Genomic DNA, 24,485 nt, shown 5'->3' on the forward strand with positions numbered 1-24,485 from the left:
GGAGTGAATTTTACTGTATCTTAACTATACCTCAGTATGAAATCTAATTTTCCTCTCATGGTTTCCTTTTTAACTCTGTTGTCTTCTTCACTTTGAATCTCTAAAGGGCCAAAGCTTCTAATTCCAGGCCCACCCCTCCCTGGAATGAGATTACAAGGAGTCATAAGCGCTGAAGAGAACTTCTTGACAAGAAAATGAAAGAGATGGCCTGCTATGGTCTGAATGTTTGTGTTTCCCCCAAAATTCATATGTTGAAATCCTAAGCCCTAAAAGTGATGGTATTAGGAGGTGGGGCCTTTGGCAGGTAATTAAGTTGTGAGGGTGGAGCTATCAAGAAGATAATTAGTGTTCATATTAGAGATTCCCGGGAGAGCTCCCAGCCCCTCCTACCACGTGAGATACAGTGAGAATTCTGCGACCTGACCCATTACAGGGCCCTCCCACACCATGCTGGCACCCTGATCTCACACTTCCAGCCTCCAGAACTGTGAGAAATAAATGTCAGTTGTTTATAAGCTACCCAGTCTGTGTTATTTTGTTATAGCACCCAGAATGGACTGAGACAGGGTCCCCCAATTGTTTCCAAGAAATCATTGGTAAAATTTGTCCTGCACAAAGAAATGCCGCTGGCCAATCATAGAATATACAGAGGACAGGATCAAAGACAAGGATGCTCTCTCTCCACGTCTAAATGGAACCAAGGGAAGGCTGTCAGCGTGGTTTAGACGGAGGTTTCACAGAGTAGGCTATGGCCAGCAAGTGAAGCCGAGGCACCTTCCTAGCCGTCCCAGCTGGAAGTGTTCCAGCCACTCTGGGACGCCCCAAAGTGTAGGCACAGGGATGGCTTCCGCCACTCCACCAAGGTTCACAAAAGCCGAACGGTGACCTGACAGGGCACCTGTGAGACACGGGCAGACGCCGTTTCTCCCCATGGTGCCTGGACAGTTGGCTCCAGAGCTCCTGCCGCAGATGATGCCAGGTTCCCAGCCAAGGATGCGCCGATGGGGTCTCTGGTGCAGTCTAGCCATAGGGTCCTGAATCCTGGAACTCACCAAGTACTGTCTTTGATGGGCTTGTCTGAGGATGTCCAGGATAGGAAAATTACTATCAAACACCAGGATCAGGCCCCAAGTATCTGGGCCTGACTCCTGCCAATCCTGGGAGCAAGGTAGTGATGGGAAATGGAGTTCTACCCTGTTCTACCCTGCCAGGATAGAACAAACATTTCAGGTGTTTGTTGAGGGGACTTCTGATACAAAGACAAAAAGAGAATGTATTCAAATTTCACACAAAATGGTTTGAAAATTCATATCCTACTACCCAAGTAGAGTCTCCTGTATAACTCTGCCCCCCACACCCACCGCAAACACAAACACGAACACACACACACACACCATCTCTCCAAAACGTTTCCACTTACACTCATCCATGTTCATCTTCAGGAGTAAGAGCAAACAAATAATGCTTGCTATTTGCCAGGTATTCCTCTAAACATCTTACTAAATTAACAACATTGAAGGTATAGTATTATCCCCATTTTACAGGTAGGAAACTGAGGCTCAGGAAGACTTAACGTGTCTAAAGTTACCTAGTTGGTAAGTGACAAAGTGGAGTTTAAATCCAGGCTGTGTGGCACCGAAGACCAGTTTCTGCCACATTTGCCGACACGTCTATTACCAGGCTCCTCACAAGTCTGTGCCCACAACCAGCACATGCCCAGCTTTTCCCTAGAGCAGACTCAGGTGCATGGAGGGAGTTGTTTGCCAAGTGCAGCCGCATCCCTTCTAGAAGAGAAGACACCAGGAGTCAGGCTGGGAGGAGATTAGAGCTCATTCAGCCCACTGGTTTTGAAATTTTTGTGGTTTTTTTCCATGAAATGTGATGAACGTTTCAATTCTTTCCCCAGAAAAATGCTTTACAAGTTCACAGACCCCCTGAATCCTGTCCACGAACTCCAAATTAAAGGCCCTGATCTATTCAAATCCCTTCATTTTAGAGCGCCTGATTTGACAGTAAACATTCAATACACTATTACGGTTGTAGTTGTTCAAGGTGGAAAAAAAAGAAAGAAAATCCTGAGACTTAAAAAAAGGTGAAATGGTGGACCCAAGGCCACACAGACAGTGAGTGACTGAGTTGGAAACAAACCCAAGACTTTCAGGCCAGTGCTCTCTCTACCCCATCACCTTGAAACAAGGCCTTTTGGAGTTTTCTTTCAGCCTTTTTAGATTTTTACCTTCATCCCATAAAGACCCAAGTAGTGCCAGCCAGTTGTATGAACAGATGTGAAACAATAGGGCTGTCAGGGAGTTGAGAAGCTCTCATGTTCCACCTCTCTCCAGGCCCTTCCTTTTCCTCAACTGTCCATGTTACCCCATTACCTTCTCACCCACACACCCCCTTACATCCACCAGAAATACCTACGAACACAAAAGGAAGGTGGCTGCTAGCAAAGAGATCCAGATGACACCAATTGCATGATAGCGGCCTCGCTAAGCCCACATCAGGTTGTACCATGATTCTCTTAACATATACAGAGTCAAACAAGCCATTCTCTTCTCTCCCTGCCTTTAAAGCAATTGTCATAGGGAAGTATTGGGGTGGGAAACAGTGAAGGGATCCTTTCTTTGAGACTTCCAAGAAATATAACACCCCCTCTTCCAGTGTCTCACTTGCAAAATGTACTTCCTGGTGTCAACTGAACACTCCAGGCTCACTGAGAGTCCCTTTCCTCTGGTTCAAGCTCAGGCCATCAAATCTTCAAAGATCAGAGCTCCTCCTAGCCCATTCTCCTGTCTAATTAATTCAATACCTAGTATCCTGCATTCCTAAGTCCTTTCATCTAATTCTTTGGTCATTTTTATGACCTGTCTACAGACTATTTTAAATGTCTTATTTTAGTTATTATAGCATTAAACAGAACCCAACGCATGAAGAAGGCTCTAACGAAAGATGACTAAACAGAATTACTCTTTAACTCCTATTTAAACTCCTACGACTCCTAGTTAACGCCTACTATGACTAGTAGTCATATTCAATTAATGGTATCCACCACCATGTTGGAGTTTTTAACAACATAATATAGGTCATCTGGTATCTATTTTGCTTGAGAGGAAATATGGCCCTTAAGTGACAGTGCATCCCTGGAGGAGGAGTAACTGAGAGTACATGGGATTGAAGAGTTGACCTGGATATATTCAGGCTCCACCATCTATTCTATACCATAGAGAGCCTCCTTCAGCCTCAACTCTTGCTTTTAAAAATGAGAATAATGTTTATTTCAACATCTAAAAATGGCAAAATAAAATTAAAATACCCTATGTTGTAGAAGATTCAGAGAAAAGATGCTCTCCAAAAGCAAGTGTGATTCCTCGGGAGCACCATCTGGGAATGTGGGGGAAACACATTGAAATGTGCAGACCTACTGATCCAGTTATTCCACTTGTGGACAAAGAATGTCACCTGCCATATCCCTAAACAAAGGACGTTACTGCCATCAAACCATCAGCCACTGCTGCAGCCCCCAGTGGTGCACCCTGAGGGGAACTCAGGAAGGAGAAAAACAGGACACTGGCCCTAGATATTCAATACTTAAGATGCATATCAAATGAATGATTTCAATGAGCCCAGAGTCTTGCATCTTCCCACAGAGAGAAAAGCGCTAAATTCATTAACTTGATGTATCTGGTTTTCTTTAATTAATAGTAATCTTACGATGTTCCAACTACCTGTTTTTTTGTTGTGAAAACTCCTATATATCCTGGCTTCTCCCTCATCTCTTCGGAACAGTCCCTCAGAGATATCTAAGGGGTTGTCTCCCAAGCTTAAGTCCTCAGTAAGTCCACCAAATTAAACATAATTCTCAACTTTTAGGTTGTGCATTATTTTTCAGCCGACAGTTTTGGCAACCAAAGAAAGGACCCAGGGGAGACTTCTTTCCTTCACCTGAACTCTACAAGAACTGGAGCCTTGGTGCCAGAGGAGGCCTCTTGTGCCCATCCACCGCCTCAGAGAGTCGAGATGAATTTGGGTGAGTCTCTTCTTGTTCTCAGATCTCCCAATTATTGGCTTATTATCCTGAGTTTTGGCAGTGTCTAACAGGTACCTGGCTCCCCAGTTTAAAGATACTCGGGAAACCCGGTTGAAAGACACTGGGAGCTGTTCAGTTGAGATAGTGAACAATCTGGACTGGGTGATTAGGTGAGAGGCTGGACTAACATTTTTGCCTCCAACTAACACTCAGCCAGGTTTATGTTCGTCCAAACTTACACTTACGGGCTTCCCTGGTGGCACAGTGGTTAAGAATCTGCCTGCCAATGCAGGGGACACGGGTTCAAGCCCTGGTGTGGGAAGATCCCACGTGCTGCGGAGCAACTAAGCCCGCGCGCCACAACTACTGAGCCTACACTCTAGAGCCCGCGAGCCACAACTACTGAGCCCGTGTGCCACAACTACTGAAGCCCGCGCACCTAGAGCCTGTGCTCCGCAACAAGAGAAGCCACCGCAATGAGAAGCCCGTGCACCGCAACGAAGAGTAGCCCCTGATCGCTGCAACTAGAGAAAGCCTGTGCGCAGCAACGAAGACCCAACGCAGCCAAAAATAAATAAATAAATAAATAAAATTAAAAAAAAACTTACACTTACAAGTACTTACTTAATTGGGAATAAAAGGAAATCTTGCCCTAAAAATGGTCAATAGGGGGCTCTTATTGCATACACAGTTAAGTTACAGAAAACAGGCCATAAAACATCTTTTAAGAATTCTGACCTTAAAGAAACAAAAGTCCTTCTAGGTGGATCTTGCATTTCTCTCCTGTGAGATGTAAATATTCCACCTGATCTTCTTTAGGCATTGTGTGTGTATGTGTGTGTGTGTGTGTGTTGTGTGGTTTTTTTGGGTTTTTTGTTTGTTTGTTTTTGCGGTACGCGGGCCTCTCACTGTTGTGGCCTGTCCCGTTGCGGAGCACAGGCTCTGGACGCGCAGGCTCAGCGGCCATGGCTCACGGGCCCAACCGCTCCATGGCATGTGGGATCTTCCCGGACCGGGGCACGAACCCGTGTCCCCTGCATTGGCAGGCAGACTCTCAACCACCGCGCCACCAGGGAAGCCCTGTGTGTTGCGTTTTGAGAACTTAGTCTCTACCATCCAGAAGATACACATATTCTGTACATTTGTCAGCCAATTGAATAGACTGGGATTCTGAGCAGTCTTTTTTCTGACTGTGTCAACTCTCGGGCTTTTTGACATCTTAACCTTCATTGCATCAGCTATACAATGAAGGCCTTTAATTTCTTAGGCTATTTGGGGGAATAAACTTTCTGGATCTTGTATAGGTGGCATTCTTCATACTCTCTTGTGGGGACACCTCTTGTGTCTTATTGGTTTGAGTCACTATTAAGATATATCTCATCAATGCCCAGATGATGGATCCTTTAAATTGGAGAAACTTCTAAATTGGTAAATTTTTAAAGCGCTCTCCTTATAAACAGCTGTTTTATTGGTACTTACAAAAAAAACAGATTAAATGGTGGAAAATATACATACATATATAAAATGGTTAACCTAAGAACTATCTTAATTTAAAAAAATGGTTTGAGAATCCTTATTTGTGGCCTCTGCTTCCCCTCAATAAGTCTTATAGGTGCTAATAAAAAACATTAGGATAATTTATATTAATTAGGTTGATTAACAGGGAAGTAAGAAAAAACTGAAGTAAAGTCTAGAGACTTCCTCCCAACAAGGTGGAAATTTTAAGGGGACTCATCCCAAAAGGATAAAAATCTTTCAATGATTATTAAGAAAGGGGATAAATAAAACAGACGTTAATAGGATTAAAAACAAAAAAATTTTGATACAACGCTACCTAAAGTTGAATGGGTCAAAGGGACCCCTTATTGGTCCCTAACTGTGTGGTCAGTCCACTCAACATGGCTGTCCTCTTGCTCTTTGTACAGCCCCTGATCAACCAGTCTCTGCTTCACCTGCACCCTACTCATGTGAACATGCTTACCCCCTGTCCTTTAGACCAGAAAGTCTCCACCTGCTAGTTTATTAAAGGGAAACATCTGTCCTTGTGAGGGTCGATGACCTGAGGGGCTGTGAGGGGCATGCCCCAGCTGCTGGTTGCCCTGGTAACTGATGAGCCAACCCAATGACAATTCCCCCTATAAATGGTAGCCTCCTTCTCCCCTCAGTAGTAAAGACTGCTGCTGTGTCCTGCCTGCCATCTGTCACACACAGTTGGATGTCACTCCAGGACCTCGTTGCAGGTATGTAAGATCCCCTGTCTATTAAACCACTGATGTCTCTGTCGCTGTCTTGGGGCTCTTTCTTCGGTCTCGAGGCTGGGCAACTACAAGGCTTGCAGGCCCACAGAGTGCAGCCCAACAGCAACTTTAAAGGGCCCCAAACAAGTCTGCTCTATTTACCCCAGTTTAAAATATACGTATTTAAAAGGATGGAAGAAAGTTGCAGTGAGATACCTGATCACCAATTTCTTGAGCCAACTAATCAAGTGAAAAAAATTAAGAAAAGGGCCTGAGACCCTTGGCTCAGCCTCTCACTGGGGACCCCAGAGACTTTTATACAAAAAAAAGATAAAATGGTTGGGATAAAAAGGAATGTTTCTGAACTCCTTGTAAGACCAAGGCTTGTTGATGGCATCTTAATGGAAACTAAGGTTAAAAGTATAAAAGTTGATAGAATTAAGGTAAAAGTTTATCAAAATTGGTATATTTAAATGGGCTTTATGTAAGATGGTTCCATCTCTTTTGCCTAAGGATATTGTGGGACAGACATTATGTCTCACTGGAGAATGCTTCCTCTGCCTGGTATTATAAGACACAGCATATGAATCTGCCCCTAAGGAAATATTAAATATACTAAAGGAAACCAATAGGGTTACCTGGGCCTGCACAATATAAAGTAAAAACTGGGAGCAATATTCAGGGGCAAATTAAAAAAAATAATAGAGATTTTGCTCTGGATTTAACCTGTGCCTCAGAAAGAGGACCTCTGTTAAATGCCTTATGCCAGCTTTTGAAGCCATGATAAATTAAACCCTAAAATTCTAGAACATAGAACTCTTGAATTTCAGTTTTGTTGGAAATCTCATTGATATAAAAAAGCAAATAAAAGAAAATATGGTTTGGCAAATCAATCTTTTAATATCACGTAGGCAACAAACCAGTTCTTTGGAGACTTAAAAGCAACTGTCTTTGTCCTGAAAATCTCTACAAATCAGAAATGTAAATATAGCCCACAATGACCTGAGCCTGAGCCTAATTAGCTCAATCAGGTAAAACCAGAAACCAAGGTTAAAAAAAAGAGAGAAAGGCCTTTTTGGTTTTTTTGCTGTACACGGGCCTCTCACTGTTGTGGCCTCTCCCATTGCGGAGCACAGGCTCCAGACACGCAGGCTCAGCGGCCACGGCTCGCGGGGCCCAGCCACTCTGCGGCATGTGGGATTTTCCCGGACCGGGGCACGAATCCGTGTCCCCTGCATTGGTAGGCGGACTCTCAACCACTGTGCCACCAGGGAAGCCTGAGAAAGGCCTTTTTAAACTCAAACTGCTAGAAAGGCTCCCTCACCCAGAAGGCTCCCTCACTCAAAACCTAATTCATAGCCTCCTTAAGGGTTTATCAAGGAAAAAAACAAATTTTAAGTCTTTCCCACAAATAGTAAATCCTTAGTCATCTGAGCAAATAAATTTAACTTCTTCCAACTGTTATTTATAAGCTAGTAAGTTTATATTGTAATATCTGATTCATAACTAAGTTTTTTAAGTGAAACTATGAGATCTCTAGTTTTGTCTATTTAAATGTCTGTGTACACATCATACATATGAGATGTCACTACCTCTGGATATACTCTCAAAATTAAATTTATAAAAGACCTCTATTTAGTTGACTTAAAAGTAAGTGCTTACAAACTAAATATTTCTAAATATAAAGGAAACTGGCCAGAATGAATTTCAGGTTCACATGACCTAGGAAATATTCAATATTAAATTAATATCTATTAATATTAATAGCTTTTTAAGCCTGCTGACTTAATCAATATAGACATGTTTTTTATTGTACCAAGGTTTACTGAAGGTCAATAAGTTCATATTATTTGTGTTGCAGAGTTTGTCAGCACAAAAAAAAAAAAAATTAACTTGGTATGGTGATATTTTATAAGTTTAAAGTTACCTGAGATAAGAATTTTCAGATGAACTCTTAGGAATAATTATGTTTTGGGTATGTCTGTCTAAAATAGTTTCTCCAGATTTTTGGTAATTTGAGCTTTGCTAAATTAAGTTAAATGGTGGGAATTCATAGAATATCCAGGTCATTTCAAATAATATAAAATACTGGAATATTAATTGCTAAACAAGTCTAAATTTGCCTACTTTTGTCTCCTTACAAGAGGGAAGCTAAAGGTGTTTGGGTTTATTAGACGCACATCTTGTACCACATTGAAGAAAGAAATTATTCTCTGAGAAAATGGATGTTTCTCCTGGTTATGGACTATTCCAATCAGAAAATGCTGATGGGGGCTTCCCTGGTGGCGCAGTGGCTAAGAATCTGCCTGCCAATGCAGGGGACGCCGGTTCAGGCCCTGGTCCAGGAAGATCGCACATGCCGCAGAGCAACTAAGCCCATGCACCACAACTACTGAGCCTGCGCTCTAGAGCCCGCGAGCCACAACTACTGAGCCTGTATGCCACAACTACTGAAGCCCGCGCGCCTAGAGCCCGTGCTCTGCAACAAGAGAAGCCACCGCAATGAGAAGCCTGTGCATCGCAACAAGGAGTAGCCCCCACTCACCGCAACCAGAGAAGAGCCCGTGTGCACAACGAAGACCCAATGCAGCCAAATAAAAAATAAATAAAATAATTAAAAAGAAAAAAAAAGAAAATACTGATGGGCTTACCTGGTGGCACAGTGGTTGAGAATCTCCCTGCCAATTCAGGGGACACAGGTTCAAGCCCTGGTCCGCAAAGATCCCACATGCTGTGGAGCAACTAAGCCCGTGCACCACAACTACTGAGCCTGCGCTCTAGAGCCAACGAGCCACAACTACTGAGCCTGCGTGCCACAACTACTGAAGCCCATGCACCTAGAGCCTGTGCTCCTCAACAAGAGAAGCCACTGCAATGAGAAGCCCATGCACCACAACGAAGAGGAACCCCTGCTCACCGCAACTAGAGAAAGCCTGCAAGCAGCAACAAAGACCAAATGTAGCCAAAAATAAATAAATAATTTTTTAAAAAAATTCTGGTATGACAAACAATTCACAATTACTTGTTCCTTGTCAGTTTTCACTAGAGATTAAAGTTTTTAAGGGTTAAATTTGTAATATGTAATTAAAGCTGATAAAATATATTAAGGGAAACATTTCAGTATGCAAGGAGAACGTGACTTTCAGCAAAAGAAGGTATGAGGAATGGAAGTACATTGTGTTAAGGGGAAATAGTGATTTTTGTCCTACAACTGGTTGTTTCTGGATGGAAAAAGGAACTAATATAGATACAGAAAGTTGTGGAAGGTTTGTAGAAAGGGAGCCCTGAAAAAGGAGTTTTATGCATGGTCAGGCTGGGATCAGATTAAACTTAATTAGGCGAATGGCTATTGTTATTAAAAGTAGGCTGGTGCAGGACTGGATTTTGTTCTCTCTGTTAAGAGAACAAAATTTTCTTAGAATACTGCTTTTGATAACAGATTGTGTGAGCTTCTTTGCCTTTAAGTGATCTGCATCTGTTTTTTTAAATCTTTTGTCACTTGGTTAAGTGAATAAGTATTATTTTGTAACCAAGCAGGACCCTATGGGGCCTTCCCAGGACAGACCTCTCTCCCCATATCCTCTGCCTGCCTCCTCTTTGTAGAAAAGCTGGGTCTCCCAGGCCTCCCCTGAGTCACAAAAGCCTTGTTCAAGAATTAATCATTGAAATAAGTCAGACAGAGAAAGACAAATACTGTATAATATCACTTACATGTGGACTCTAAAAACTACAACAAACTAGTGAATAAAACAAAGAAGCTACCTCACAAATAGAGAACAAACTAGTGGTTATCAGTGCAGAGAGGGAAAGGAGGAGGGGCAATAAAGGGGTAGGGGATTAAGAGGTACAAACTATTAGGTATAAAATAAGCTACAAGGATGTATTGTATTGATACAACATGGAATATAGCCAATATTTTATAACTATAAATGGAGTATAACCTTTAAAAAATTGTAAATCACTGTATTGTACACCTGTAATTTATATAATATTGTACATCAACTATACTTCAATTTAAAAAAGCAAACGATACAATTTAAAAAATGTTAAAAAAAAAAGAGAATTAATAATTTAAAGGATGTGAACATGTAGTGACAAAAATAGCAGTTGGGCTAGGAAAACTGTTTTACGGATGCTAAAACCCCCACCAAATGGAAGAAGTCAACTACTTGATGACCATGAACATGTCCAGACCTACTGGAGCCTGAGAACTGATAATGTTAATTGACACTGCCCTGTTAACCTCACCATCAACCAATCAGAACTGTGCATGAGCTGATCACACATCCTCCTATTCCCCTCCCTCACCTTGTCTTTAAAAATGCTTCCCCAGTAGAAGAGAACATAGGCAAAATATTCTCTGACATAAATCATAGCAAAGCATTCTTAAGTCGGCCTCCTAAGGCAAAAGAAATAAAAGCAAAAGTAAGCAAATGGGACCTAATTAAACTTACAAGCTTTTGCACAGCAAAGAAAACCATAAACAAAATGAAAAGACAACCTACAGAATGGGAGAAAATATTCCCAAATGATGTGACTGACAAGGGCTTAATTTCCAAAATATACAAACAGCTCATACAGCTCAATATCAAAAAAACAACCCAATCAAAAAATGGGCAGAAGACCTAAATAGACATTTCTCCAAAGAAGATATACAGGCAGTCAACAGGCACATAAAAAGATGCTCAACATCTCTGTTAGAGAAATACAGATCAAAACTATAATGAGATATCACTTCACACAAGTCAGAATGGCCATCAAAAAAGTCTTCAAATAATGAACGCTGGAGAGGGTGTGGAGAAAAGGGAATCCTCATAAACTGTTGTTGGGAATGTAAATTGGTGCAGCCACTATGGAGAACAGTATGGAGGTTCCTTTAAAAAACTAAAAATAGAGTTACCATATGATCCACAATCCCTTCCTGGGCATATATCCAGAGAAAACTCTAAAAAAATATATGCAGGACTTACCTGGTGGTCCAGGGGGTAAGACTCCACACTCCCAATGCAGGGGGCCCAAATTTGATCCCTGGTTGGGGAACTAGATCCTGCATGCATGCTGCAACTAAGATATCCACGTGCCACATCTAAGACGTCCACATGCTGCAACAAAGGTCCCGCGTGCCGCAACTAAGACCTGGTGCAGCCTAAATAAATAAATAAATATTTTTTAAAAAAGATACATGCACCCCAATGTTCACAGCAGCACTACTTACAAGAGCCAAAACATGGAAGCAATCTAAATGTCCATCGACAGATGAATGGATAAAGATGTGGTATATATATACAATGGAATATTACTCAGCCATAAAAAATGAAATAATGCCATTTGCAGCAATGTGGATGGACCTAGAGATTATCATACTAAGTAAGTCAGAAAGAGAAAGACAAATACCATATGATATTACTTATATGTGGAATCTAAAATGGTACAAGTGAACTTATTTACAAAACAAACAGATTCACAGACATAGAAAACAAACTTATAGTTATCAAAGGAGAAAGGTGGGGGAGGGGTGGGGATAAATTAGGAGCTTGGGATTAAAACACACTACTATACATAAAATAGACAAACAACAAGGTCATACTGTATAGCACAGGGAACTATATTCAATATCTTGTAATAACCTGTAGTGGAAAATAATCTGAAAGAATACATATGTATAACTTAATCTACACACCAGAAACTAACACAACATTGTAAACCAACTACACTTAAATTTTTTAAAAAAGCTTTCCTGAAACCCACTGGGGAGTTTGGGTCTTTTGAGCATGAGCCACCCATTCTCCTTGCTTGGCCCTGCAATATACCTTTCTCCATCCCAAACTGACATTTCAGTTAGTTTGGTCCCACTGTGCATCAGGCACACAAACCTGGGTTCAACAACAGTTTCACAGTGACCTATGATCCTATATGACCAAGTGTTTTGAAACCTTTTTGATATTTTTTGACAAACTTCCCAAATATCAAATTTTAAATAAAGTTCTTTTGACTTCCAGCTGACTTTGGGATGCTTCAAAGGGCCCTTGAAACATCCCAAAGAGAGATATTAAAACTAATTAGGTTTATTTATGTTATATTACATGGGAAACATTATCAAAAAGTGGTTATAAAATCATCTTAGGGCTTCCCTGGTGGCACAGTGGTTACGAATCTGCCTGCCAACGCAGAGGACACGGATTCGAGCCCTGGTCCAGAAAGATCCCACGTGCTGCAGAGCAACTAAGCCCACGTGCCACAGTGACTGAGTCTGCGCTCTAGAGCCCGCGAGTCACAACTACTGAAGCCCACATGCCACAACTACTGAAGCCTGCATGCCACAACAACTGAAGCCCACGCTCTGCAACAAGAGAAGCCACCACAATGAGAATCCCGTGCACCGCAACGAAGAGTAGCCCCCACTCGCTGCAACTAGAGAAAGCCCACGCAGAGCAACAAAGACCCAATGCAACCAAAAATAAATAAATAATTTTAAAAAAAATCATCTTAGGTTAGATGTCATTAACATAGATATTCCAAAAGTTATATAATTCATAAAATTCTGATATGTCTTGGTATAATGTTATCAGTTGTAATTCTAGTTATTTTAAAATGTTGTATGTCACAGAAATATCCAAGTTTCTTGTTGATTACATTGTAATCAGAACTTTAACCACACCAAAGTCTTGTCAAAGACTTACAGACAATCACTGTTTTACTCTGATGCTTCTAGAAAATGAAGATCTTCAAAAAGATTTATAAAAAGAACTTTTTGACAAATATAAGTTTCTGATAACTTTTAGATCATACCACTGAACTGGATAAGAAATTACAAAACTCTAATGGAAAATCTACGACATCATCCAGATCAACAGGAATTAATTACATGGGAGTAAAGGAACTGATAAATGATTTATAATTTTACAACTTCTTTCTGAAATATACTGGCTTTTAATCTTTGTTTTCCAGAAAACAAAACTTTGTTTTCCAAAAATCCTCTTACAGTATGACATACAACAAGTTGATAAAGTTTACCTTGTAAACGAAGATGAAACACGTGTCTTTTTCTCTCTACCTGATCTTTCCAGAATTTGGCCTCTCTGACACCCCTGTGTACTTGATGACTTTTTGTTATCAGATTACAGCTAGTTATACTAATCATGTTTTAATTTGTTCTCTCATTTTCAAATTACACCTTGTGCCTCTCTGTGCAACTATGACTTTATTAATGTTACTAGCTGTATTACTTATACCCTGTCTGTTTTATAAGATTATTGTCTCTTGCATTAACAAATGTATAACCAGGCCTTCAACAAAATTAATGATGGCTAAACGTCTTGAGGCAGTTGATCATATATAACTCTACATAGAACAGTTATAATAGTGCAACTCTAGATATGGGAAGAGGCAGCAAGGGAAAACATTCCTTGGATCATAATATATTACCAGAGAATTTTAGATCATCAACAGGGCCTAATCAAAAAATTAGCACATCAAGTGGCCTATCAACAGAATCTTCCCCTGATCTAGGAATGAACCTTCCTAGTGTCACGGGACAAAAGTAGTCATGAAATGCCTCCCAAACATTGGTCAAATCTATGACCAAGAGGAGGCCCTTTGGACAAAGAATGTTGCCTGTCATATCAGTAAACAAAGGATGGTGCAGCCATCAGCTACTGCGGCCAGCCCTGATGGTGCACCCTAAGGGAACTCAGGATGGAGATAAACAGGATACTGACCCTAGATAAGGTGTGTATCAAAGGAATAATTTCAATGAGCCCGGGCTCTTGAATCTTCTCATACACAGAAAAACCCTAAATTCATAACTTGAGGTCTGGTTTTCTTTGACAGTAATCTTTTGATGTTCCTGGGTTGTTTTTCGTTTCTGTTTTGTTTTTGCAAAAATTCTTATATATCCTGACTTCTCCTTACTCTTTGGAATAGTTCCTCAGAGCTATCTGAGAGTCTGCCTCCTGGGCTTAAGTCCTCAGTAAGTCAATAAAACATAATTCTCAACTTTCAGACTGTGCATTTTTTTCATTCAACACACTTTTAGGCAGTTATCCTAAGAACATAATTAAAGATATGTTAAAAAAAAAAGATATGTGCAGAGACTTAACTGCAAGGACATTCATCTCAATATTGTTTACAAAAGTAAAAAACTGGAGTCAACTAAATGCTAGCAGTAAATGACTAGTTTATACTATAATTTACTTAACCAGACAATGGGATATTATGCAGCCATTAACAATTATGCACAGGGGAATATTTAATGACATGAAAATATGTTCACAATGCCCTAAGTAAAAAAAAAAGCAAGCTTAGAAACAATTTAAAGGGGGACTTCCCTGCTGGCACAGTGGTTAAGAATCCGGCTGCCAATTCAGGGGACACAGGTTCGAGCCCTGGTCCGGGAAGATCCCACATGCTGCGGAGGAACTAAGCCCCTGTGCCACAACTACTGAGCCCACGTGCCACAACTACTGAAGCCCACACGCCTAGATCCCATGCTCTGCAGCAAGAGAAGCTACGGCAATGAGAAGCCCACGCACCGCAACGAAGAGTAGCCCTCACTCACCACAACTAGAGAAAAGCAAGTGCGCAGCAAAGAAGACCCAACACAGCCAAAAATAAAATAAATAAATAAATTTATTTGTTAAAAAAGTTAAAGTATATAACATCCCATTTTTTAATTTAGAGATAAATAGGCATCGAAAAGCTCTGAGAAGCCAGCATCAAGATGTTAACAATGATGGCTTTAAGAGTGATTTCTATTTTTTTCCTTTGTTATCTATATATTTAAATTTTCCACAATAAGCACACTGCTTTTCCAAGCAAACTTATTTGTATTAATAGTATATACTTTGTTCACAAGGTTGCAATGAGGATAAAACAGGATAATGCACCTGAAAAACACTTTCAGTAGTGTAAAGCACTATACCAATATTACTGATGCCGAAAGCTCAGCTTCTCTGTACACCAGTGCCAAATTGAATCTTGGAGGCAAGAGTTTTGGGTGAAGTAGAAAAGAATAGCTTTGGGACTTCCCTGGTGGCGCAGTGGTTAAGAGTCCGCCTGCCAATGCAGGGGACACAGTTTCGATCCCTGATCTGGGAAGATCCCACATGCCGTGGAGCAACAAAGCCCATGCGCCGCAACTACTGAGCCTATGCTCTAGAGCCTGCAAGCCACAGCTACTGAGCCTGTCTGCCACAACTACTGAAGCCTGTGTGCCTAGAGCCCGCTCACCGCAACGAAGAGTAGCCCCCATTCACCACAGCTAGAGAAAGCTTGAGCAGCCACAGGACCAAACGCAGCCAAAAAAAAAATTAATTAAAAAATAAAATTTAAATAGATATATTCTATTTAAAAAAAAAAGAAAGAAAGAAAAGAATAGCATTATTGCTTTGCCAGGCAAAGGGGGCCAGAGCAGGCTAATGCCCTCAAAGCTGTGTGTCCCAACTTGGAGAAGTTTTATAGTAATGGTTCAAAGAGGACATGATCAGCTCATAGATGTTATTCTGATGGGTTAGTGGTGAGGTAAGTAGGAGTCAGCATCATCAGCCTTCAGGTTCCAACTGGTCTGGGGTCTACATGCTTGTGGGCAGCATACCATCTTTAATCCTTAACTCCTCTCATCTGGATGGGGTTTCAGTATCTGCAAAATAGCTGAAAGATATTGTGGTGTGTATCCCTTGATGGGTAACCAGGACTCTGCCCCAAGGCTGCACTATTCTTTCTCTTGACTCTTTGTTTCTCCCTTGTCTTGCATCCCCCTCTTTCCCTAATTAACAACTGGTTGAATCTGCCCATTGGAACTCAGGGAAGGTCATGGAGGCTGAATGAAGGTAATCAAAGAAATGCAGGGATACAGAAAGGCTTTGTGCGCAGGATCCCCACAGGGCCCTGCTTGGTATCACTATGATCTACTCTACCTAAACCTGGGTGTCCTTCCCCATCATTCTTGTATAGAATCTGTCTTCCTATTTGAGATCTCCTTTGTTACATTCTTCTATAGGTCATCTCCACACCAGTTGACCACCAGACAATTCCTTCTTCCTACCCTCAAACTGTAGCAGATCCGTTTCTTCACCCATCTTATCTTTATACTTTAACAAATGCTCACAGTTAGCAAACCATGGGGTTTGTCTTTTTTTCATAAATAGTAGATTATTAAAAACCCAGTGATATTATGCCAGTGAAGAGCCACATTTCCATTTATTCTTTTCCCATTTCCAACCCCTTCAATTGTTACTCTGCTTTGCCTCTTCATATCCTACTCTCTCCACTGTGTTCACTACCCCCATCCCATTTATAGATCTGCTTAAGCCTGTAACCTCTTCTTTCTTTCATTCCTTCATCTATTCATCCAAAAAACATTGTTTGGGGGCTTCCCTGGTGGCGCAGTGGTTGAGAGTCCGCCTGCCGATACAGGGGACACGGATTCGTGCCCCGGTCCGGGAAGATCCCACATGCCGCGGAGCGGCTGGGCCCGTGAGCCATGGCCGCTGAGCCTGCGCGTCCGGAGCCTGTGCTCCGCAACAAGAAAGGCCACAACAGTGAAAGGCCCGCGTACCGCAAAAAAAAAAAAAAAAAAAAAAATATATATATAGTTTGGTTGCGTGATATGCAACAGTCACTGACTAGCTGCTGGGCCATAAAAACAAATAAAATACAAAGGAAGTGGAAGGAAGGACAACATAGGTGATAGGGGACAGATGAGTAAAGACTCAGAGGTAAAAAAGAGCATGGCATTACAGAAGACCTAGTTTTATTAGAGAGTATTGAATGAGACACTGCTGCTTCCAAGCAGTCAGGAACCTGCTAGAAGCTACTGCTTACACAGACCTCACAGCCCTGAATCAGCTGGGGAGCACCAGGGCCGCTGTGAAAACTCACATACAAGAAGTTCATACATCCACTTACCAACACTGCCAGAAGAGAATGGGGTAAATGCCTCGGGCTTCTCTTCTGCTTTCCACAGTTGCCAAGAGCCCCTCATTGGCAGAACATAAACTACAGCAAGAAGGCTGAAAGCAAAGGAGTCTGGGGAATCCTGTTCCCAGGTTTCCAGACTTTGTGATACAAAGGAGAGCACACAATGTGTGGAAGAGGCACTGACTGCCCAGGGCACCCTTCCTCCAGGCCCTTATTACAGTTTCGTTCTTTCCTCCAGCATACAATGGGATGGATGCTGGATTCTGCATTTATTTCATTCAGTCTCCTATCACAGCTGCTTTGCTATTCCAACCAGGTTGTAACACTTTGAGAAGAAAGTCCACTTGTTTGAATCCTTTTTTTGAATCCCCTCAATGCCTGGCAAGCATATTACTTCACACACAGAAGATACACAATAGATATATGCAAATAGCTGCAGAGTTGAAACTTGAATTCTGGCCTTCTGGCTCCCAATTCAGAGTTCCACCCAACATAACTCAGTCTTTCTTCATTAACAGGATGTGTTTTTTTTTAATGGAAGTTAAGTATGTGTTTGAAATTGCTCAGTTCGGTTTTGCTTACCAGAGAAATTCCTCTAGAGTAAAAAGAACTGAATAGACTACAATGATTGAAAAGTTGTCAGCAGACACTGGGTCAGATTAGTGGAACATTGGTATCTATGAAGAGTAGTTTCAACTTCCCAGCGAGGTAATGATGAAAAAATAAATGGGACTGAAGAAAACTGCGGCTGGACCCAACCAGCTATTTTTGCAGAATAGGTCAACTCAATCTCATCTGTTTCAAACTAATGGAGAAGCAAATGGAGATGGTCTCTCTACAGTTTTAGTAGTAAATAATAAGCTCATGATGTCGATAGGAGAACCAAGACAAGAAAGCTGATTAGATTTGTCATGGAATTTTTTTGTTAAGGATGAATCTGCAGCTTAAGATGATAATAACAATCACACAAGTGCAAACTGATGGTTTTTGGTTTTCGTTTTTTTTATTTTTGGCCGCATTGGGTCTTCGTTGCTGCGCACCAGCTTTCTCTAGTTGCAGCCAGTGAGGGCTACTCTTCGTTGTGGTGCACGGGCTTCTCATTGCCGTGGCTTCTCTTGTTGTGGAGCACAGGCTCTAGGCACGCGAGCTTCAGTAGTTGTGGCACATGGGCTCAGTAGTTGTGGCTCCCGGGCTCTAGTTGTGGCACACGGGCTTAGTTGCTCCGCGGCATGTGGGATCTTCCCAGACCAGGGCTCGAACCCGTGTCCCCTGCATTGGCAGGCGGATTCTTAACCACTGCACCACCAGGGAAGCCCCCAAACTGATGTTTATTGGGTGCTTCTCATGTGCCAGGCACCACTCTAAAAATTGTGTATGATCTCACTTAAACCTCATGAGAACCCCATGTGGTACTTTTACAGATGAGAGAACTACTGCACAGAAAAGGTAACTGACATGCCTAAAGACACACATCTAGTAAGTAGTGTCATCAGGATACAAACCCAGGCAGTCTGAGATGATCCTCATGCTTAGCCACTGTTCTATACAGCCAGAAATGTGGCACCTGGGCAGCTATCACTCACTGTTAAAAATTCAGACAACTATGTCAGTAGCTGTTTGAGACTGTCAGTAATGACTATATCAAACAAATCATTGTACTTAACATTACTCTGACTCATGAATTCACTAGTTGCTATTACCTGTTTACATATATGAACCAAAGTGTCTCATATATATAACTTTATAACATTAGATAAATGTCACTTAACTTTTCTGAGTTTTATTCCAGATCATGCAACCCTTTTTCTTTCCAGTTTATTAGACAAAATGTGAAAGAGAGTCTGCTAAGGAATTCCAGAAGTTTACTAGCAAATGAACAGGCAACAGAAGTGGTTAGATCAAGTTAGAGCTGAGCAGGATCACACGGTACTCCTCTGCCCTCCAGAGGCCATTCTGACTCCAGCCTGGGTCAGGGGCCTGGGAGTCTGAAGCTGCTTGAGAGGTCTAGCCTGACCACAGGGCATCTGGGAAGGCCAAGTGGATGCCAAAACCATCCTAAAATGTGCACTCTACTTCAGAATAGATCTGAAAACCTACCTTCCATCCCCTCTCCAACCCAACACAGCCTTTCTATGGCAAGCTCACGCTCTGGGGCAGGAGCACTGATGGGAACCATTTTCACTATAAAACTAAGACTGGGGCTTCCCTGGTGGCGCAGTGGTTGAGAGTACACCTGCCGATGCAGGGGATGCGGGTTCGTGCCCCGGTCTGGGAAGATTCCACATGCCGCGGAGCGGCTGGGCCCGTGAGCCATGGCCGCTGAGCCTGCGCGTCCGGAGCCTGTGCTCCGCAACGGGAGAAGCCACAACAGGGAGAGGCCCGTGTACCGCAAAAAAAAAAACTAAGACTGAAGTTGAGCTCTATCCAAGGCCCAACTGGAGTGTTGATTGTTTATCCTTCCCCACCTGCTCCTGCTGTTTCTCTTTCCCCTATTCTCATTAAATAATGCTTAATCCTGCCAATATTAGTCACTTTAAGTCATTAAATAACCCAGCACCCTGGGATATTTTAAGGGGCCAAACTCTCAGTGGGTATCTATTCCTGAAGAGAGCTGAATTCTAAGGAGCCAGATCAATAAAACGCTGGCCTAAGAGTCAAAATAGCAGGATGGCTCTTGCTCTCCCCTCTTCCCTGCCCTTCCTTGCCCAATCTTTGAAGGTGGCAGTGTGGCTGCCAAAAAGGCAGCCACAGGGAGAGAACAAACTAAGGCAGATGCTGGCCAAGGAAATGGCATCAGGGCAGAGACTGAGAAGTTGGCAGGACCAAGAAGAAGGCCAGCCAAGTAGGCAGTCTTTGTGGTTGGGACATTGGTTACATACAGGAAGATTGAGAAATAAGTAAATATATGACAATGAGAGCCAGGTTTATCAGGGCCTGAGGAGGAATTTACACAAATGGAATGGAGGAAGACCAGAAAAAAAACGGAGGTATTGGATTGGAATTAGAGATTTTGGTGTGAACTCATACATGATGAATTAAATAGACGATAGATAGATAGATAGGATAGATCATCAGTGGATGCCTGTGATACATAGTTATTATAAGCATACTAAACACCCAGATCTTGGTTTCTAAATATCATTCTCCACTAAAAGGAATCAGGGGGGAGGGATAAATTAGGAAATTGGGATTGACATATACATGCTACTAGATATAAAATAAATAACTCATAAGAACCTACTATGTACTCAATACTCTGTAATGACCTATATGGGAATAGAATCTAAAAAAAAGTGGATATATGTATATGTATAACTGGTTCACTTAGCTGTACAGCTGAAACTAATACAACATTGTAAATCAACTATACACCAATAAAAATTAATTTAAAAATAAAAATAAACAAATAAAAGGAAACAGGGCTCCTTGAAGAAATGGCTGATTCCAGGACCGGGGCATAAAATGAGCTTGGAACATCCTGTTGTAGCAGAAAATAAGGAAGTGCTCAAAGAATACTTTGATATGTCCAAAGGACATGGGACTCAGCTTGAGAGGTTCACACTAGCCAAAACTGGAACCATCTGATCATCATAATAATGTTATAATAATGATAGATCTTAATCCATTGACTAACATAGGAATCCATGAGTCCATACTGATATGAATAAATGAATGAAAGAATGACTGAATAAGAAAGAAGAGGGGACTTCCCTGGTGGTCCAGTGGTTAAGACTCTATGCTCGCAATGCAGGGGTCCCGGGTTCAATCACTGGTCAGGGAACTGGGATCCCAAATACCAAAGAAAAAGAAAAAAAAAAAGGAAGGGAAAGTGCTTTCTGACAATTGAATGTCATCCAGTAATGTAGAACGAATGATGGACGTTAAAAATCACCATGTGGCAGCCATCATATTGGTGGCTGATTTAGGCAGGAGTCATCAATGGATACTAAGATTGGTGACTAAAGTTTGATTTGGAACAGGATATTGGGAGAGTCTTGGACTATCTCCCTACAAAACACTATTAAATTGCAAATGGGAAAATGATGACATCACAGTGGAGAAACCAGGCAGTATCAACTTAGCCAGGTGATCTTGGTTAACCTCATCAGCAATGGTTGATATTGGATATCTCCCAATGTGATTCTCTAAGAAGAGCACAGCATCAGTTTGTTTGTTTTGGGGGTGTTGGGTGGTACTCCTGCCAAAAATGTATGGCCTGAGTCTGGATGTGAGGAAGCATCAGACAAACCCCAATCAATGGTCATGAAAGACATTAACATTAAGGAATATTAAGGAACTATTCTAGGTTACAGGAGATTAAAGAGACATGACAACTAAATGCAACATGATACTGGATTGGATTCTAGACCACAGAAGAGAGGAAGAGAATGGGATAGTTGTCAAAATTTTAACAGGGTCTCTGGATTGAATAATAGTGTTGTATCAATGTTGATTTTCTGATTCTGGATGGTTATAGTATGATTATATATGAAAGTGCTCTTATTTGGGGGAAATGCACTGTGGTATTTAAAGGATGGGTCATTATGTTTGCAACTTGTTCTCAGAGAAAGAATCATCATATACATTAGAGGGAAAGAAATATGGTAAAATGTTAAAAATTAGGAAATATAGGTAAAGAGAATATGGAAGTTTTGTGTACTGTTCTCGCAACTTTTCTCTCAGTTTGAAATTATCTCAAGATAAAATATTTTTAAATGATATGCCATACTGACTAAAATTAAAAAGACGGATAATGCCTAGTGCTACCAAGGGTATGGAAGAATAGGAGCTCTCATACATTGTTGTGGGGTTATAAACCAGTACAACTACTTTGGAAAACTGTAAGGCTGTCATAAATATACCCTATGACTCAGTAATTCTTCTCCTAGGTATACACCCCAAGAGAGATGCTCATATATGTGCACTACACATATAAGAAGGTTTGGCCAGCACTATTTGTAATGGTCAAAAACTAGAAAAAAAAATCTCTATCAGTTATCAATTACTGCAAAACAAATTATGCCAAAAGTTAGCAGCTGATAACATAGACATTAACATCTCACAGATTCTGTGAGTCAGGAATCCAGTGTGGCTTAGCTCTTAGTCTGTCATGATGTTGCTGTCAAATTGTCAGCCATTGGGCTGCAGTCATTTCAAGGTTTGCCTGGAGCTGGAGAATCTGCTTCCAAGCTCATTCATCTCTCACCACTTGGACCTCTCCAGAGGGCTGACTCATGACATGACACTGATTTCCCCCAGGTAAGCAAACTAAGAGAGAGAACCCACAATGGAAGCCACAGTCTTTTTGCAACCTAATCGCGGAAGTGAAAACCCATCGCTTTTGCCGTATTCTATTCATTAGAGACTGGTCACTGGGTCCAGCTCACACTCAGGGAGAGAGGATTACACAATGTGATGAATAACAGGAGACAAGGATCACTAGGGGCTATCTTAGAGACTACCTACTACACAACCCAAGTGTCCAACAATGTTAGAACAGGTAAATAAATTACGGTCTATTTAAATACAGCGCAGTATTAAAGAATAAAAAAGAAACAAATGAATTACAGCTACTTGCATCAAGAAACGACTCTCACAGACAAAATGTTAGGAAAAAATAAACACAAAAAATAATCATATGGTATGATTCTATTTACACAACATTCAAAAAGAGGCAAAGCTAAGCCATGATAATAAAGGTTGCCTTTGCAGTGGAAGGATGGAGTAATGACTAGGAAGAATGCTTCCAGAATGTCGGTAATATTTTAGATCCTAACCTGGATCACGATTACGTGGGGGGTTCATTTCATAAAAAGGTATCGAGCTGTACACTTTTGGTGTCTGTGCTCTTCTGTATGCTTAGTATACTTCAATTAAAGATTTTACTTAAAAAAACTAATCCCCCAAAATTCAGAATTGGGTTTATTTGGTAACTTTTTATTTTGATATCATTTCAAGTTTATAGAAAAGTTGCAAGAATCATACAAAGCACTCCAATATACTCTTTCCCCAGATTCACCAAGTGTTTACATTTTGCCCCATTTGCTTTATCATTCTTTCTGTGTATGTGTATTCATTTTTTTCTGAACCGTTTGAAATTAAGTTGCAAACGTCATACCTATTTGCCCCTAAATATTTCAATGGGCATTTCCTATGAACAAGCACATTCTCTTATATAATCACAATACAATTATCAAAATCAGGAAATTTAACTTTGATACAATACCATTGTCTAATCTACAGTCCCACGTAAAATTTCATCAATTGTTCCACAATGTCCTTCCTTTTTTTTTTTAAGTGCAGTCTCCAAGTCCAGGATTATATGTTACATTTAGCTGTCATGTGTCTTTATCCTCCTTTCATCTGGAACAGTTAATCAGTTTTTCATGTCCTTGACTTTTTTGAAGACTACAGGCCAGTTATTTGTAGACAATCCCTCAGTTTGGATTAGTCTGATGTCTCTTCATGATTAGATTCAGATTATGCATTTTTGGCAGGAATGCCAACTTGCCAATGCATCACATCAGAGGTACATGATGCTACTTGGTCTCCTTATTGGTAATATTAATTTTGATTATTTGATTAAGTCAGTGTCTACCAGATTGTGCCACTGTAAAATTACTATTTTTCCCTGTGTAATCACTAGATAATCTTGAGACTATGTAAGTGTCATGTTCCTTAGCAAACTCCCCCACAAATTTTAGCTTCCTTTCATGATTCTTGCCTGAAGCAATTATTAATATGGTGGTTGCCAAATGGTGATTTTCTAATTCCATCATTCCTTCCTCATTTATCATATTTATTAGTTGGCATTCTGCTGAAAGGAGATTTTCCCTTCTTTACCTTTTATATATTTATTCATTCATTTGTGTACATCAGTATGGATTCATGGATTATTCTAGTTAGTGGATTACTATGTTATTATTAATTCTGAGGTTCTAACTGTTCTCAATTTGGCTAATAGGAGATCTAGGATAAATTCTTGACCTGACTTACTTATTACTAGCCAAGTGACCTTATACTCTGAAATTCCCTCATGCTGAAATAAAAACAGAATGTGAATTTGGACTTCACAATGTACCCAAGTACAACAAATGTATAGAGGAAAGGCAGTACAATGTAAGAGAAGAGGGATAATTAGAGAAAGGCTATGAACCTTAAGTTGAGAAATCTCCCTAGATTTTATCTTTAAGTTTCAGTAATAAATGGTTAACTCAAAGTAAATGACAACAGCAGGGATGAATGTTAAGTCTCTATTAAAACCTGCCATGTTTGAAATCAGGAAGAAACAGTAGTTAAAG

General features: G+C 40.9%; 1 long non-coding RNA gene across 4 annotated transcripts in view; it reads right to left on the minus strand.

The window, feature by feature from the left end:
- LOC149750250 (uncharacterized) overlaps positions 1-24,485 on the minus strand; it is a 93,039-nt gene that overhangs the window by 56,460 nt on the left and 12,094 nt on the right. For all 4 annotated transcript variants that reach the window (XR_016391622.1, XR_016391627.1, XR_016391623.1 and 1 more), the window contains exon 2: positions 11,238-11,413. This is a non-coding gene — a long non-coding RNA (uncharacterized LOC149750250). The remainder of the gene's footprint in view (positions 1-11,237; positions 11,414-24,485) is intronic.

Source organism: Delphinapterus leucas, chromosome 2 (genome assembly GCF_059928025.1).
Source record: "Delphinapterus leucas isolate spDelLeu-1000000601 "Yukka" chromosome 2, BTC_Dleu_Yukka2, whole genome shotgun sequence".
NCBI classification, from domain to species: Eukaryota; Metazoa; Chordata; class Mammalia; order Artiodactyla; family Monodontidae; genus Delphinapterus; species Delphinapterus leucas.